The sequence below is a fragment of the Agelaius tricolor genome, unplaced genomic scaffold, assembly GCF_023055355.1.
Source record: "Agelaius tricolor isolate 1412-34295 unplaced genomic scaffold, bAgeTri1.0.p SCAF_6, whole genome shotgun sequence".
Taxonomy (NCBI): Eukaryota; Metazoa; Chordata; class Aves; order Passeriformes; family Icteridae; genus Agelaius; species Agelaius tricolor.
Window position 1 is genome coordinate 1,774,558 of NW_027269266.1, and position 17,849 is coordinate 1,792,406.

Genomic DNA, 17,849 nt, shown 5'->3' on the forward strand with positions numbered 1-17,849 from the left:
TCCTGGCCTTGGGGCAGGGACTCTCCGGGGACAAAGGGGATCACGGCGGCTGAGGGCGCTGTCATGTTGTTTTTCCAATCAGCTGCAGTACTTGAGCTCCAAAGGCTTTGTAGCTTTTGGGCTGGGCGCTGTTTTGCTTTGCGCTGATCCACGGCCGTGCCTGCCTGCCCAGGGGCTCTGCAGGGTGGGTTTAGGGCCAAGCCCTGCTCTCCCCACTCTGGGGGGTCTTCCCTGGGAGCCAGGCCAAGCAAGCCCATGGCAGGAGCCACGAGGAGCATGGTGCCACAGCAGAACTTCCCATCCTCAGGAGTTAAACCCTCCATGGAAGAGAATCCAAACACTGGTTACATAAAACAAAATTTAAGGCGAATTTTAAATATATATATATATATATATTTCCCACACATGCTTTCCCCACTGCCCTCCTCCTCCTCACCCTCTCCCCTTCTCCCCCTCCCACTCTCAGAGCCGGGAGCATCGGCACTGATGCAATGTTGGCGTAATTGGAGTATTCAGGCTGCTATTTTGTACCTGTCTGTTTATTTGAGAGACAGCCTCAACCTCCTAATGAACGCGTCTGAATATTTATCTGCTGCTCCTGAATGGTGCATTTGTGTTTCAAATGCTTAACTGTTATTTTTATTTAGCTGCAAATTGCTGTTTTTGTTTTGCTGGCGTACCTGCTTGGAAATTGCTCTAGCATGAGGTTAATGCCGAGCTGTTTTCTATTTCTGAATTCTTTTTTAATTAATCCTGTGCTGATAAAAGTGTAAGGACTGGCTCTGCAGTCCCCTTCTAGCTTGTCATGGAGCTAAGATGTGAAGATTGTGGAATCAGCCTCAGAAGGAACTGGCTCATGTGTAGAATGAGGAATCCCAGCCAGCTGGGATGGTAGGGAAAATATGGGCAGAACCCTGGAAGATGGGAAACCCCAGTGACATGGGGCAGCTCTGTTCTCCTATGCTACACTTGAAGGTACCTCTACCAAGTAGCACCATTTCTCAGAAATTTCTTTTTTTCCTCCTCTTAGAAGGTTTCCTCCCCTCCTCAGTGGCAGAGGCTTGGTCCCCAGGGCAGCACAATGCAGGATGGAGATGGGCCAGACTGGTGCCTTGAGCCTTTTCCCCTGGATAAAATCCTGCCTTGCACAGGGTGCTGACCTCTCCTTGGAAAAACAAACAAAAACGTGCCTGGGACCAGTTCCCAGCACAGCTGGTAAAGGGCACCCTCAACACAAGGGCCAAAAAGCCTCCTGCCTGCCCATTCCCAACTAACTGTGGGTGCAGCACTTCACACAAAGGACTTCAAGAAGCATCTGGCTGAGAGCACCTATGGAACTGTCCTGGTGAATAAATCCTTCATTATGTATTTGACTGTCCTGGTGAATAAATCCTTCAAGATGTATTTGACTGTCCAGGCTCTGGGCTAGCACAAGGTTTGGGCTGTACAGTCAACTTGAACTTCTAAAGTTGTGTTGGGGTTTTTTTAGATAAAAGAACAAAGCAATAAAAGAAGAAAAAAACAGGGAAGGAAAAAGGAAGGTGAACACATTTTTGGAGCAAGGTTAGAGGCAGCTGAGTGGGGAGAACACAAGGAAACCCCAAATGTCCCTTTTGCGATGGCACTGCTGAAGATGGAGAGTGTTGATTTGGAATCCTTGGATCCAAGGTTATGCAGGAGGGCAGGAAAATCAGGCATAGCTGCCACAAGAGACCATGAGCAAACTGCACCCCCAGAACTGGGTCCCATCTGGGGTTGGTTGGTTGGACCTCCCCTCCAAGCTGATTTCAGTGGGAAGGGCTTTGTGCATCCTCTGCCAATGGAGGGGCTCTGGGCACAGACCCACACTGTCCCTGTGCCATCCTCCCGCTGCTCTTGAGTCCTGGGGTGCTGCCAGGCTGCTCTGACCCGCTCCATCAGAGATGATCTGTGTGCCTGGTGCTGGTTTGCCAGGAGCACCCATTGCTGGCACCATCTTTGACTCCTGAGCACACCATGGCTGACATCTCCCAGCTGCCCAGGGCCCAGCTTTCCCTCTCCTTTTAAATCTGATCCCAGCTCTGCACCTCTTTGCACCTGACAAGCATCCTGCTGGGGGCTGTTAGAATATGTCCATGTTAGAATATGTCCATGTTCGTTTTCTGCTCTGTACCCCTCAAAAGGACCCCAAGGGGCAGGATGAGATTTAGGAAGTGCATTACTCCATCCCCTGCTGGGGTGGCCTTTGAAAAGCCATCTCCATTTCCTTCCCTGGGTATGAAATGGGACACTGTCACCCCCAGAGTAAAGGGGAGCTCCCAGCACAGCAGGGGAGATTTAGTGCATGATGGAATTTGCAGGAAGATACAAAGGAAGGGGGGGTTCATGTCCCCCTTTCAGCTCCCAAACTTCTGGGTGCAGAAACAGAGGTGTCAGCATCCCTGAAAGATCGAGGGGTGTTAAAGACACACGAGAAGGAAGAGAAGAAACGCGGCTGTGTGTCCCCCGCTGCTCTCCACGGGGACCAGCAGCCGTGGGGGAGCAACGAGGCCACAAATGGGAGGCAGGAGGGAGCCTGCAGTGAATGCGAAGGGATGGAGGGGACGGCAGAGCCCTGCTCCTGCCACGGGTTATTTCTTTTCATGGAGGGAAAGGAGGAGAAGCCCTTCGCAGAGGCGTAAGGAGCGGGCGAGGTGCAGGACGGGGAGGGGGAGAAAGCCCCAGGCAGGAGTCCATGGCTGCTGGATCGATCGGCGCGGCTCCTCGGTTCGCAGACACGTTCACGCTCCGCCGCATTTCCGTCTCGGCGCGTTTTCCACGGAGATGCTCCAGCCCCGCTGGCAGAATCCCCTCGGAACCCCCAAAGCCGAGGGCGATTCCCGCGCATGCAGAGGGATGGCGGGGGCTGTCGGAGGGGTCTGGGCTGCGTCCGGGGGTTCCCTCGGCCGGGGCAGGGAGGGGACCGGCTCCCGGTGCCACTAGATGGCAGGCGGCCCCGCTCCGAGCCCGCTCCGCTGCCGCCGCATCCCGGCCCCGGCGCTGGGCCCCCCGGCTCCCCGGCATCCCCGCTGCGCTCTGCGAGCAGCGCCCGGGACAGGCTTTCCGTGCCGGCATCCCTTGGAAAACCGAGGGGCACCCGAGCCAAAGGCTCTTTCGCAATGCGAGGCGACGGCGGGGACAGTCCTCAGAGGCTCTGACGCCTTCCCGAGACAAAATCCTGCCTTTCCCTTCCCTCCCGCCTGCGCTTTTGGTTTCCTTCTGGTTTTCTTTCCTTTTTTATTTTCCCCTATCCCTCTCCAAAGGGCTGCCTGCTTTTCCCTAGCTCATTTCAAGCGTCAGGATTGCAAAATGAGACAGATGCACCCTCTGAACGCAGGCTGAGCTGCAGCAACGTGCACACAAGGTCCAAGCTGATTTCCCAGCACTGGGGGATTTTTAAGCTGGCAGTAAACTAGGCAGGGCCTGAGGCAGTCTAATAAATAGCTTTACCTGGCTTTCTTCTACAGGACTGCATTTTTTCAGCCTTTGAAACAGTGTGGCTGCATCCAGCCTGCTCCTAGGGCACAGCCCCCAGCTCCTGCCTTCCCCAAAGGAAAAATGGTGAGAGAAATACCTAGGGCACAGCCCCAGCTCCTGCCTTCCCCCAAGGAAAAATGGTGAGAGAAATACCTGGCCCTCATCCAGACCCATGCCACAGAGCATGCAGATAAATCTCTAGGCCCTGTTATCATCTCTGGGGGTCAATTTGGCTGCAACAACCACCTCTGCTCCTTTCAGTGTGTACCTCCTCCTGTGAGCCATTCCAAGGATGATGCTGCTCTGTCCCTGGGCTACCTGCAGGGAAGGATGTTCTGAGGGTTCATCTGCATGTGGAGTTTCCACGTGCTTTACTGCCATCACCCCTGGGCTGGATACAAAGAGTTGGAATATTTGGCGTGTGTGTGTGTGTGTGTGGGAGACACTCTGGATGTTACTGAAACTCACCCCCTCCTGGGACAGGGCTTTTTTTAGACTGAAATAGGAAGCACAAACCTCACCCTGAGCTTCCTCTAGGGTTTGGTTCTTCCTAGAGGTTTGTCCTTACTGGAAATTTCTTTTCTGCACCTCTGGCCCAAATCCAGCCAAATGCTTAAGCACAGGCTTAGCTTCAAACCTGCATTGCCACAGTGTCTTCTTGGACGAGTTGGATTCTCTTGGTCCCGCTCACCTTGGAAAAGCTTGTGCCTCTCCATGCTCCTGCTGTGAGATGATGGCAGTGGGAAGCAGGAGTATCAGCTTGCTTTCCTTGTGCACCAACCACAAAATTAACTCTGCAGGTTGCAGGAAGAGAGTTATCAAAGCTGTGAGGGCATGGGAATGCTGCATGTGAAGATTTGGGGTCCCCAAGCATGAGCATCCCTGATGTCCACAGCTCAGCCCATCCTCATCCTCTCTGCTCTTCTCACCAGGTGACAGTCAGGTAATGCTTAAATTGCCAGTAGTGCCAGTGAATATTTGATACTGGCTGAAATGGCCAAGCAAAATCACAGCTGCTGTCACCAACAGGGACTCAAAAATTTGCTTCCATATCAATGGCAAGCCACAACACCCGTTCCCCATGGATTGGGACCACCAAAAAAGTCTGATCCATTTGGTCACATCCTCCCAACAGCTTGGACCCTACTGATCTCCCAGGTCTAGCTGTGTAAGAGCTCTGATGGAAATTCATTATGATTTCTCGACCCTTCCCCTGCCATGAATTTAAATTCCTCAAACCCTAATGCAAGGAATTGAAGCGCATATTGATTAAGGGCCTTTTATGGATGTCTTGCAGAGCATATGAAAAATTATTTAAAACTTGCATCCCAGTATTAATGACTCTTGTCTCCGGCACTTTGCAGCAATTCAGTCTTGACTTTTAATTGAAAATCTTTAGTTAAGACAAATTCTTACAGCCAGGGAAGATGAAGTGCTGTTCCAGGTATGTGCCATGGAGGGGCTTTCAACCTCAAGGTTCCCAAGAGGCAGTGAAATTCTAGAGAGGAGTCTCTGTCCTTCCAGTGGGTGGGCGTGGGTTGTTCTTGGAGAAGACAGTTCTTTGGGCTTCCTCTCTAGGTGCTGCAGAGCAGGTCTTTCACTGCTCCACTGCTCAAAGCAATGACATGGCAAAGAATAACAACCTCCTTCCAAAGGGCAGTCACCGCATCCATGTGCAGAAAAATGTGGCACCTCAGGTCTGGTGGTGCTCTCACATCCCACCTCCAACAGCACCCATGAATATCCACAAGCCAACAAATCTGAGCCAGTTACTGCTCTCACCAGGTCAAACACCTCGTGCCTCCTTAGTCCATGTTTTCTTCTGCCTCTGCATCTGATTCCAGGGGGCTTCTTCCCAGCCATGAAGCTTGGGTCTGAAAGGGCACCTTAGCTTGAAAACACCCCCAGAGAGGATGTGGCATTTTGTAGAAGGAGCAGTGTGGTACTCACATTCTCTGAACAGAGAGAGACATCGTTTTCTCTCCCTGGATTTTTCCTGGAGAAGCACAGAGAGAAGAAGAGAAAACAATTCTTATCTCTACTTGCTGCTCCTGTTGTTTTTGCACATGTGGAATGTGTTAGGAAGATTGTTTACCTGAAGGGATTTTGTCAATTGGATTCTGCTGAGGATTGTTTTGTTTTCTTGGCCAACTGGGTCAAAGCTGTGTCCTGGCTGTCTCAGACAGTCACGGGTTTTTCTTTAGTATCTTTTGTATAGTATCCTTTTAGTATTCATTGGCATAGTATCTCTTTAATATTGTATAGTATAATGTAATATAGTTTAATAAAGCAATTGTTCAGCATTCTGAATCATGGAGTCAGGTGTCAATCATTCCCTGCAATGGGGGCACCCTGAATTTGATAGAGCAGCAAGAGATGTCACTTGGGACTGTCAGCACCTTGGTGGAGACAGCACTTAATTTAATGTTTGGTGGCTCAATGGTGGCTGACAAAGGAGCCAGGAGTTTGCACTGTGGTCTGGTGTAGGAAACCAAGATACTGCATGTTACAGAGCCTTGTGTTATCAGTGTTATCTTCCTGCTCCATTCCCTGAGCCTTCAGCATGACAGAGAAAGGGGCTTTTTCTTTGCATTCCCTTTGCCTCCAAGGAGAAACAAGCCCCCCATAAAAGCATCTCTGAATGTGCCTCCTCTGAAAGGAAATCAATATTTTCCATCCAGTCTCTGGTGGGACAGGATGTTGAACAGCAATCAGTGCCTTCACCCCCCTGCATGGGCCTGGAGCCAGGGGAACTCCAAGACCACAGGGGTTTCCAGGTCACATCAGCACAGGATAGGAGAGTCCCCCTGTGCATCAGAAGGGACCTCTGACCATGTCAGCAAGGAATCAGTACTGGCCATAACTTGCTGTGACTCTGGTTTAAAAAACCCTTCCTCCATCCTCTTATTGCATGCTAAACGATTGTTTGATTTTTTTTATGATTGCATGTAAAACATGAACCAGCTGGGACCCTAAGTGCTTCTCTCCACCATGAGTGGCTTTCCTGTAAGCCTCATCAAAGCCACCCGTCACCAGACACTGCCCCAGGGACTGAGCTGTCCATTCAGCCCATCACATGTGCAGTACAGCTGCTCTTCTTATGCATGGGGGAGTTGGAACTGGATGATCTTTATGGTCCCTCCCAGCCCAAACCAGCCTGTGACACTGTGATTTACATCCTCAGAGGAGTCACAACCACCGGTGCCATTCAGATAGTGAATAACCATTACCCCAAGAAAGGATATAAAAAGGAAATATTTTGCCACATGCTGCAATTTTTTCTTAAATATACATTCTGTTCCTTCTCTAGTTTTAGTTTTTTCAGGCCATCCTTTTCCCATCTTCTCCTGAAGAGACAGAAATAAGCAGTTTTACTTTCACATCCAAAGAAGGTCCATGCCTCCTTTCCTCCCAGGTGGTAAAAGTGCTGCTCCATAACTGACTGGAGTCTACTCGTGTTTCCAAGGATTTTTATTGTTCTTATTTCTGGTTTTTCCTTGTGAGTCACACAATTATTGCCTTGATTCTCTGGGTCAAGTGCTTGGCTGGAAACCATGGAGTTCATCAGACTGCAAGCAAACTAAGCAATTACCCCTGTAAGGTCCAGGAGTTAAAAACCATGAGCTAAACCTTCAAAACCTGAGCTGAGGCATCCTCCAGGCCCAATGCCCACATATTGGCCTAATTTTTTTCAGACTTTTAACCAACAGTAAGAGCTAGAAACTCCAAGGGTAGGCAGGAGTGCATCACCTATGCCTTGACTATCTTAAGGAGTGTGTTTGGTGCTGTAGTTGGGTGTATGAAGAGGACCTTGCCAAAGACTCCCCAGACTTTCCAAATTATGGACATGGAGAGAATTGAATGCAGTCCTCCTGAAAGAGTCCATCACATAACCAACACATCCTTCTCCTCCCCAGTCTCCAATGCCCACAGAAGGCATTACAAAAGGACTTCCAGCAGGCAGTGAGTAATGATTAAAATCTTGGTTATTTATAATAGACAGAGCATTCAGATGGAAAACTCTTCTAATTGTGCCCCGAGGTGGCTGCGTGCTCAGGGACACCCTCCCCTCACTGTTGTACCACAGCACTGTACATCATCTTCCAAAATCATGATGAAGTGACTTTGGTTTTGCTTTGAGACATGGGTTTTGTTGTTCAAGGAGAAAGCAAGACCCTGGCCTCTTCCCATACCCCTTTCATTTTTGGGTTGTTTGTTTTTTTGTTTTGATTTTTGGTTTTTTAATTTAAATGGAAGGCTGGAGTTGCTTTTCTACACACAAAATGAGGGTGATGGTGGAAAGCTTTGCAGAGATGGTACATTTTATGTCCAAGCAGTCCCAGATCCCAAATACCCAAGCCAAGATGCTTCTTTCCTTTTCCCTCAAGTGCTCAGCAGCAGGAGTTTCTAGCTGGGATGGAAATGACCTTCAGGTGAAGAACCACTTGGAGGATGCCACAGCTAAAGCTGAAGAAAACCCACACAACACCATGTGATGTTTTCACCCTGGGGATTCTGAGGGGTTTTTTTAAAGTCTGATGTGTTTCCTGAGTGGAGACACAGATGCATTGCTGTAATATTAAGCTTCTTCAAAACTGAGACACGCAGAAGGATTTCACCTTTCCAATGACCCCTGTGAAAATACTCAACCCAGACACTCCTCACCACTTAGGGCAACTCAGAAGACAGAAGTGAAGTGTTGTAACTTGAACTCATCTCTAATTATCTGGAATTTGTTCACACTAAATCAAACAAAGTGAAAAGTCCTACAAGCATAGTCTATAATTCATGACTCTGTTGATTTCTCTCCTAGGCTACAGTGACATCAGTAAATAACAAAAGACTTTATCCTGTCAAAAAAATCAAGGGGGAGATTTCTGAGGAACTGGGCAAATGCTCTCCAAGGGACATGAAAACTGCAGCAGCCTGCCATCACCCTGTGAGAAAAATAGAGTGAAAGCACATGAGATTTACCTCATTAAAAATGTGGGTTTAATGCAGATTTGTGTTTTTATATTGTAGCATCTGGAGTTTCCAACGAGTGTGACCACATCCTCCTTGGATTCAGCCAGCCTTTAAGAGTGAACCACAAAGGAAGAACAGAAATTACTTATTTAGGGACAAAGAAAGGCTTTTGTTTTCTGTTATTTTACACAATGCCATTCTGACAGAACCCTGCTTATTCTGGGACCTGTGTTATGGAAGCAGATCCTCCTTGTCCCAAAGGACATATCCCAGTCTTCCATCTTTAGGACATATTCCATTCCCCTGCCTTTAAGACAAGTTAATAGTATTTTCCTAGCACAATAATATTGTGGTTTTATACTTCTACAGCATCTGAATAACATGGCAGAACAAGGAGACCAGACCTCACCTGCTTTTTTTCCTCTTCAAGCTAGTGACAGACCATATCAGAGCATCCTTGCTTTTCCATCTCTCAGCCTCCAGCAGCACCTGTCAGCAGCCCATCTGTTGGAGAGAAAACCCATTTGGCTCTACTCTGTAGTTATTTAAGGAGAGGGACGACAAATGCTTGCATCATTCAGGAGTCTGAGTCCTGGGGGAAACCATCAGTGTCTTAACACACACCAAACTTGAGCATTGCCTGGTGGCACAAAGCTGATGGGATAGGGGTGCGTTCCCATGCTCCCAAGGCTGTGTTTTTTCCCACTTCCCACATTCCAAGTTCAGCAGTGCCCTGTAGGGACAGTGGCCCTCAGAAGTGGCCTTTCCCCTCGAGACAGGGGTGGAGATCAACACCAAGCCTTTGTGCTGGGCCAGACGGTCAAGAGGAAGCATCACCAGCAGGATCAGCAGCTTTTTTCCTAGAGGAGGATGAATCAAAGCCAGCGAGCTCCTGGCTGCTGCCCTAGTGTCCAGTCCAGGAAAAGAGAGAGAGATGGTGGTGGCTGGGTTGGGCCACGAATGTGGGAAGATCTCAGAAGGAGGGAGAGCCTTGAAAGCAGGAAAGTGAAGCTCAGAGGGATGTGCTGAACTCACTCTAGACTGGGTGGGGCAGAAAACCAAACCATGAATCAGCTCCTGAGCACTGGAAAGAGGCTGGTCTTGGCCATTTGGACTTGGCTGCCACTGACTCTTCCCATGGCCGGTCAGTCCAGCACAAGCTGGACAGGATGTGTCTGGCAAAGGGCCTGCTGAAGGGAATGATAAAATCACCATGCTGAGGCTGCCTGAAACCTCCTACACCCCCTTCTGGAGCAGGAGCACCACTGATCATTTCTCAGGTGTCTTCCCATCTCCCAGCTCTCCACCCTCCTGGGAAGGGTGGGGCAACTGAAGTGTGTGCTGGATTAGTAAAGGAAGATGGATCATTGTACTGATTGTTGCTTTTCCCCTGAAGGATATAAGAACATAAAGGGCTGGAGCAATGAACCACAGCTCAGGAGAACCAAAACCACCATGGACTTCTGTGGCTGTCTCCCTGTTCTGTAGGAACCAGGGTGGATGAATCAGGAAGCAGGACAACCTCCTTGATCATGGGATGGGGAGACACCTGATGGAGATGGACCAGTGGAGAGGTGGGCTGGAGAGACAGAGAGCTGAATCCATGAAAACCAGGAAGCTCTGCCTGACTCCCAGTGGGAACCTGGAGAATATCAAGGAACAAGATCTTCCTGCAAGTCCTGTCCTATTTCTCCACAGGGGCTGACCTGGGCCCTTTGCTCACACCTACCAGCTCTGCCTCATTTTTCTTTCTGTAGGTGAGTTGAGTTGCTCAGGAGTCCAGGATGTGGGATGTTCTTCCAGTGAGTTTCATAGGAAGGAGCACAAGCCAGGGCAGTCCTGCCCTGATTATGAGCAGAGAGTTTTGTTATAGATGTAGGTCACAAAGAGTGGGGAAATATGGCCATAGGTCAGGAAAGGTTGGGTGAGTATCCAGCAGAAAAGGGCAAACTCAAGACAATTTGCATGCAGTGCCACAGTTATTTTGAGATTTGGAGCACAGAGAGCAGAAGGATGGGTAAAGAACTTGGGGAAGATGAGCCTGGGCCAGCTGCAGGACATCCCAGCAGGGAGGTTAGAAGAGGAGCAGAGGGATCTTATGGTAGGTAATCTTTCAAACAGTGCAAAATCTTTAGAAACGTCACAACAGTCACTTTATATCAGGTTCAGTATCTGGTTCTTGTAGCCCTGGTGTTTACATCTGGCCCTAAAACTCAAATTACTGCACTGTCTGATGCTGATGGCTTTAGGTGTCTTGAAAATCTCATGTATTTTCTGCAGTATAATTGGTCTAAAACATGTTTTCCTTGTTTTTTCTGGTGCCAGCGCCAGTCAGAGCTCCAAGTTTTGTAACCTGCTTGTTTACACTGCTTCAAGCAAATCAGAGTCAAGCCTCTGGATGTTGTGGTGCCTTTCACCACATTCTTCCTTCAGTCTTTTTTTTTCTGCCTTTTCCACCCCATCCCTGACAGGGGAAGCACTGTTCTTTCCGTGCTCCTTGGTTCTGTGTTCGAAGCAGTCACAGAAAAAGTGACAATTAGGAAAGAAAGAACCTTCAGTATCTGCTTTGGCAGGCACAACACATCCCACTGCTAAGCTGCAGCAAGGCAAAGCAGCTGCTTGCCTGGGTCAGATGGAGATTTTGCTGCCTTGTGCTGTGGGATCTCCCCAGAGAGCCTGGTGCTCTGCCACACTGCAGAGGCAGTGAAAACACAACATCAAAGTCAAGCAATGCACGTTTATAGCAGTCCTGAAAGGAGCAGGGAGCTGGACTTGTTGATCCTTGTTATTTTTCACTTTTAGGGTGCTGAGGCCCTGGCACAGGGTGCCCAGAGCAGCTGTGGCTGCCCTTGGATCCCTGGAAGTGCCCAAGGCCAGGTTGGATGGGGCTTGGAGCAGCCTGGGATAGTGGAAGGTGTCCCTGCCATGGCAGGGGGCTGGAACACAAAGATCTTTGAGGTCCTTCCAACCCAAACCATGCTAGGATCTTTCTGGGACCCTTCCAACCTGGGATTCTATGATTTCAGGATGCTCAAGTGCAATTCAGAAAACAATAGTGATTAGAAGCAAATAATAAGGTTAGATAAGTTAACATTTAGGAGATCAAGTAACCTGGGGCAGGGGAACAGACATCAGCTTCATCCTTCCCACATTATTGTGCTCTACCAAAATGATTTAAAGGTTGCTAAGCAATGTCAGTGTTTTTCCCCCAAACTGAAGGAGCATAGCAGAAGCAAATGAGTTCACTGCAGCAGAACCAAACTTATATAAAATCTAAATATATATATATATGATCATTGCTACTGAAGGTTTTTGTTTCTTAAAGCATTCCAGGCAGCTGAAAAATCTAATGAAAGCCAAGATCCTTATTTTTGTCATTTGAAGTCTTCTGGATCAGCCAAGGTAGACCTGCAACCCCTTTCTCCAGGTCTTACCTGGCCCTGGTTCAGTGTCCAAGACTGTTGCTAAATGTTGCATGATGCCCCATTTTCCTTCCTTTTTTAATCCAGGGAAAATGAACTGAAATCTCTGCCCCAGATGATAAAAAAGAAAATCTTATCAAAGCACAACTTTATGAAGGGCAAGGCAGACAAAGAGAGTGGGAAGGAAAAGAAGATAATGTCCTAAATCATTAAACAAGCCTTATTTTCCCATCACTTCTCCCTCCTTATTTTAATGAGGCAGCAACCAGCCCCTTGCTGTCAACACATCACCTCTGTGTTTGGTGGATGAACAGGGAGGATTCTGGGCCTGAAGGTCCCTCTGGAGCCCTCTGCTAGTCCTTCTGTCCCTGCTGGTCACCTCTCTCATTTCCTCAAGACACTCTCTGGTGCCTCCACAGCACCACAATCTAGAGAGGACCAAAAATCAGCGTTTTCATTTTCATGCCACGAAAGGGAGAATTTCCCAAATGGACTTTCGGGACTATGGTGGAGTGACCAAAGAAGTCTGGGAGTGACACAACAAAACAGCAGATGCCAGAAGATAAGAGATGAGGACTTGAAATTATCCTGTTATGCCTCACAGGGACACAAAAAGGACACTGAGGTGAAAACTCCCAGTAGGACAGGAGCCATCAGCACTTCCTGGAGGTTTCACCTGCTCCCCCAGGTGAGGACCAGGCAGCACTGGAGACATGGAATGATGTGGAGCTGGTGCTGCCAGCTCCCTGCAGCTCATCCCTGCAGTGCACCCTTCCAGATTTCTTAGTATTTGTTCTCCTGTTCTGGGAAGAGTAGAGAGCTGCAAGAGGCCCAGCTCATAGGCATGTTTAGAGAAAGGAAAGACCATTGTGTGAAAGACTTTGGTATTTCAGGGTTTGTTTTCCTTCTGACACAGAACAAAACACCACCATGTCAAAACCCTCTGCAGGGCAAAACAGAACAACAACAACAACAACAACAATAACAACCACCAAAAACCCAAACCAAACAAACCAAAAATTATCAAGCAGTGGCATTTTGGACATGGTCTGTGGAAGTGTTTTGGGCTTTTCAATCTCAAGATCTACTGTGGTAGCTATTGCAGGAAAATTTGTAATAAAGGGGAGAAAAGAAAGAATTAAAAGAAAATAAAAGCCACACCAGAGCAGAGAAGAGAAGCCTTTCCTGTGCCAGGGTCTGACCCTGCCTCGGTGGGTTTTCTCTGCAGTGGCTTGAGGATCAAAGCGTCTCCCCTCTTTCTACCCTTGGCGGGACGCAGAGCTGCAAAAGGAGCCTCCAAGTTTTAAGCAGGAAAACTTGGAAACGAGCAGTGCAGCCACCCTGTGTGACATCAGCAGAGCTGTTTTGCACCAGCTTTGCTCGAGCAGAACTCGGACCAAGCAGCCCAGAAGTTTCAGAAAGGTGGAACATAAGAGTTGGATCCCAGGAACAGAGCTGGGGAAATCCACTGCTCTGGGCGGTGTTTGAGTCAAAGTTCTTTCACTCCAAGGGCTCCAAGCCCAGCTCCTCGCTGCCCTGGGGGGTTCATGTGGTTCCTCACTCTCTCGGCCCTGGCTCGGGGATGTTTTGGGGTGGCTGGGTGAGTTTCCCGGCGGGGCAGCCCCGGGTGCCGATGCCTTCCCCGGCGGCAGAGAGCAGCTGGCCACCAGCTCTCTCCCCGCGCTTGTCACCACGCCCGGCCGCCTTTCACTGCCGCCTTTTCATTCGCCTTAATTCACTGCGTTTCCTTTCTTGCTCCTTGCGAGGAACAGAGGGAGAGCTTGTTCCAGCAGACGGGCCCCATCCGCCCCGCCCGGCTCCGCTGGAGCGAGGGCTGGAAAAGCGGGATGCGGGCGAAGGGGGGAATCTCCCACCCCTGCGGGGCCCCCGCGCCGCTTCCCAGCAAATACGGTAAGAGCTGAGCCTAAAAATGTGAGGCTGATCTCATGACACAGGGTGGCCCTGCATTCCTCACCTCTGACATAACCCGCTGGGAGTGTGCTCCGCACAAAAACACAAACAAGATGTCCTGGCGGGCTGGCGGCGGGGGCCGGGCAGCTGGCAGATGTTCCGCAGAGCCCCCCGGCTGCCAGAGCTCCGGCACAGGCTGTACCCTGGCGGGCAGGGCACGGCCACAGCCCGGCACTGAGCCCCCGGTGCCTGGCTGGGCGCCCGGGCTCTCCCCCGGCCCTGGGGAAGGTAACGCGCTGTGGTTCTGTATCAGCCAGGGAGGCTGCTGGAGCTCTTCCCAAAATCTCCCCGCGATTTTGCTTGGCCGGTGCCCCAGGGCGTTTGTAAGGACTTTGCGGTGCTGTTGCAGGAGGCTGGTGGTTGTTGGGGGGTTTTTTTTTTGCCTTGTTTTTTGTTTCTTTCCGAGTGTCCCTGGGCAGGCTCTGCTCCGGCTCTGGCTCTGCCATGGCTGTGCTCTTCTGCCTCCCTGTGACCGTGTTCACAGGGGTCTCAGGATGAGGGAAGAGACGAGGGTCTGGCTCCATGTTTCAGAAGGCTTGATTTATTATTTTATGATATATATTATATTAAAACTATACTAAAAGAATAGAAGATAGGATTTCATCAGAAGACTAGCTTAGAATAGAAAAAGAAAGAATGATAACAAAGGCTTGTGGCTCAGACTCTCTGTCCGAGCCAGCTGACTGTGATTGGCCATTAATTAGAAACAACCACATGAGACCAATCCCAGATGCACCTGTTGCATTCCACAGCAGCAGATAACCATTGGTTACATTTTGTTCCTGAGGCCTCTCAGCTTCTCAGGAGGAAAAATCCTAAGGAAAGGATTTTTCATAAAAGATGTCTGCGACACCTCCCCATCCCACAGCAGCTCCTCGGTGATTCCCAGGCCCTCTTTGCTCCCTGTCGTGCCCCACAGAGCTCAGCACCCAAAGCCTGGGGTGCTGTGGGGTGCTCAAACCTCCAGTAAGTGCTGATGGCTCCTGTCCTACTGGGAGTTTTCTGCTGAGCACCTCAGTGTCCTTTTTGTGTCCCTGTGGGATGTAACAGGACAATTTCAAGTCCTCATCTCTTATCCTCTGGCATCTGCACCCAGGCTCAGCCCGGGATGGGATGGGATGCTTTGCCAAGGATCACGCGGAGAATCCGAGTCCTGCTGCCGTAAACACGAGGCTGCCTTTGCTCCCAGCCAAACCCTCCTTCAAAGCACAGCCTTGTCCGGAGCAGGAGCAGATCCTGCTCTCCCCTCTAGCCCGGCCATGCTGCACCACTTGTTTACTTTCTTCTGCAAATGCCCTAAACCTTGACAACGACCTATTTTCCCTTCTGTTACGCAAAGCTCCTTTCCTAGAAAGAGGCTTTGTAACGCTCGGTCCAACCAGCCCAGCTCTCCTCCATGTGTGTAAAAGCAAACTGGAAGAGCCTGGCAGGTTCAGCTCAGCTCCAGCACATCCAAAACCCACACAGGGATGAGTCAGGAGGCTCGGGCAGATGTTACCTGAAACCATCCTGCCAGACAGCCGATTTGTTTGTGGGGAATCAGATAAGCAGTGAGGCAGCCTTCAAGTCCACTCCTCAAACTTTGCTTTTTATTAATGCTTTTCATCCATCTTCTCCTTTTCCAGCATTCAACAAAGCTGGGAAACAGCTTTTTTCCCAGACATTTCTCTTTCTCTCCTTACTTTTCACTGGCAGGGAAAACATCTTTTTTTTTTTTTTTTTTTTCACATTTTTAAAAAGGAAATAAAAAAAAAATCTCGTCCTTCCTCCACATTACTTCCAAGTTTTCAAGATTGCTACTCCTCTGGCAGAGGATGCTTTGCAAGCAAACACAAGACAAACAGTGGTAATGAGAAACAATAGTAACAAGAGAGTAAAAATTGTTTCTAATTTGCTCCTTCAGAGCACACAAGGCTTGATCCCAGAGCAGAAGAGAGCCTTTCCTCATGGGTCCAAGGCTCTTTTCAGACACTCCTTTATCCTGGGGCTCTGATCTTTTTTTTTTCTCAAGGAGGTGCTCTGGCCATGCTCAAGCTGTTGGCAGTATGGAGTTGTCTCCTCCTCCCCTCACAAACAGCCCCTTCCACCATTCCTTCTACATCTCTAATCCACAGCCCAGCTTTTTAAGCTAACACAAAGTCAGGGATGGTTTATTTTAACATGCCAGGCTGTAACCTGAAGCTAGAGATACAAATTCAGCCTAACAAGTTTCCCTTGGCCAGCTAAGAGTGCAGGTTAGAGATTAATCCAACAGCAGCAGATGGTCTGGGCTGGACTCTTGCTGCTTCCCACAGCTGCTCTTTCCTGTCCCCTCAGTACCTGCAGCCTGCCTTGGCTCCTATCCCTGCTCTTGCCCGGACAGGGACAGGCTGCTTTACACAAAAACAAAAGCAGAATTTGAAGCCTGATGTGCTCTGGCTGTGAGTGGTTCACAACACCAACACCCACACGTGCACACTCGTGTTTTCCATCACTTGGAACCACCAGGCTTCAAACCACTGCCAGGGACTCCTTGTGCCTCTGTTATCTTGTCCATGCAGGACAAGGATGATGGGGAGGGCTCAGTTTAAGGCAGAGAAATTCTGCTGTAGGTCTTATCCCCTGTTCAAACCAGTTGGAGGTGACACAGTGGGTGCAGGTCCTGGGGTAGGTAACAGACCCCTGCTCCTTGGGAAGCCACTCCTTGGAGGAGTGAGTGATCCCATACATGACCTGGTCTTCCCTGGTTGTAAGAGTTCAGGTTGAGCCCTTGGGTGGGTTCTTGTGTCCCAGAAATAGGAAATTTCCCTTTTTCTCTCCCTTTCCCTCCCCTCTATACCTGGCTGCCTGTTGGCACAAACCTTGTTGGCTTCAGCTCTTTGGGAATGCAAAGGTCAAACAAAGCTGGAAATTATCCCTTGGTTCACAAACAGTGAACAGGAAGTGACAGAGAAGCTGTCTGATCACATCTGCCTGTTTTCCTGCCACAAGTCCCAGGGACTGCTTAATCCCAAGGTGCTAATGAAGACTTTGGCTATGTTACCCATAACACTCTATGCCAAACCCCCAATTTTCCATGCTTTTAGACCAAGAGGAGGCAGCTAGAAATTCAGCAGGAGTAAAAAGCATAATTTTAATTTACCTGGAGAGGCATGGATCAGGTGAGGAGGAGGTGGACATTCCTTCCCACTTGGACCTGAGAGGGCATCTCTGGCCACACAGGAGGCATGAGGAAAGCTTTCCCTGCTCTGAGGATGCTTAAGGGAATGGTGGATATAAATGCACTGAGGGGTTGTACAGACACCCCCTTTCCACCTCTGGGATTAAAGAAAGCAATGGAATTAAAGGAAGCAATGATTTTACTGGTAATTTTGAAAAGCATCACATGGGGCTTTTCCCAGCTAAGGGCAAAACTTGCACAGGGTCACCAGGACATTGTGACTTCCCAAATCCTCCTGCCTGGCTGAGTAGAGCTGTCCTGCTCCTCTCCCCCAGCCCCTGGCCAAGGCAGGGGTCTCACAAATGACTGGAAAAGGTTTAATATCCTTGCAGGAGGCAGCAGCCTACAAGATGGGTTTGTAGGAATTTTCTTTACTTATTCCAGCTGGCTCCTTTGGGGTGAGAGGAGCTGTGCTCTAAAAGGGTCATTCCTGGCTGGAGAAGGAGCACAGGGAGATTTACCCAGGGGCTGCAGCTGTGACCCAGTGGAGCAGCAGACAGCCCTCAGCATCAGCCACTCTTGACTGTCCCTGGCATCAGAAGGATGCAACAGGTTCCTGTTTGTTTGGGTTTTTTAAGGGACCCAGGTGTCCTGCTTGGAATCTAGTGACAGGACACAAAGCTGCTTTCAGTACCCACCAGTCTTCCTCCCTGAAATTCTTTCCTGAAAAAAACCACGATCCCTATGCCATAAGCTCTGCCTGGAAACCCCATGGAATAAAGGGTCCTTGACTGGAGCTCTTCTTTGAGCTTTAATTTTCCCAGATCTGCTGGTAAGTTTTGAATGTGCCACTAGGC

The 17,849-nt window shown here is 49.4% G+C and overlaps 1 long non-coding RNA gene across 2 annotated transcripts in view; it reads right to left on the reverse strand.

Moving 5' to 3' along the window:
- Positions 1–548: 548 nt before the first annotated feature.
- The window catches only part of LOC139590774 (uncharacterized), a 58,832-nt gene continuing 41,531 nt past the window's right edge, over positions 549–17,849 (reverse strand). The window contains exons 2-5 of one of the 2 annotated variants that reach the window (XR_011679435.1): positions 8,870–8,964; positions 8,470–8,568; positions 5,591–6,842; positions 549–5,491 (exon numbers count right to left, since the gene is read on the reverse strand). This is a non-coding gene — a long non-coding RNA (uncharacterized lncRNA). Of the gene's footprint in view, positions 6,843–8,469; positions 8,569–8,869; positions 8,965–17,849 lie in introns of both variants that reach the window. The other variant, XR_011679434.1, reaches the window with a different exon arrangement.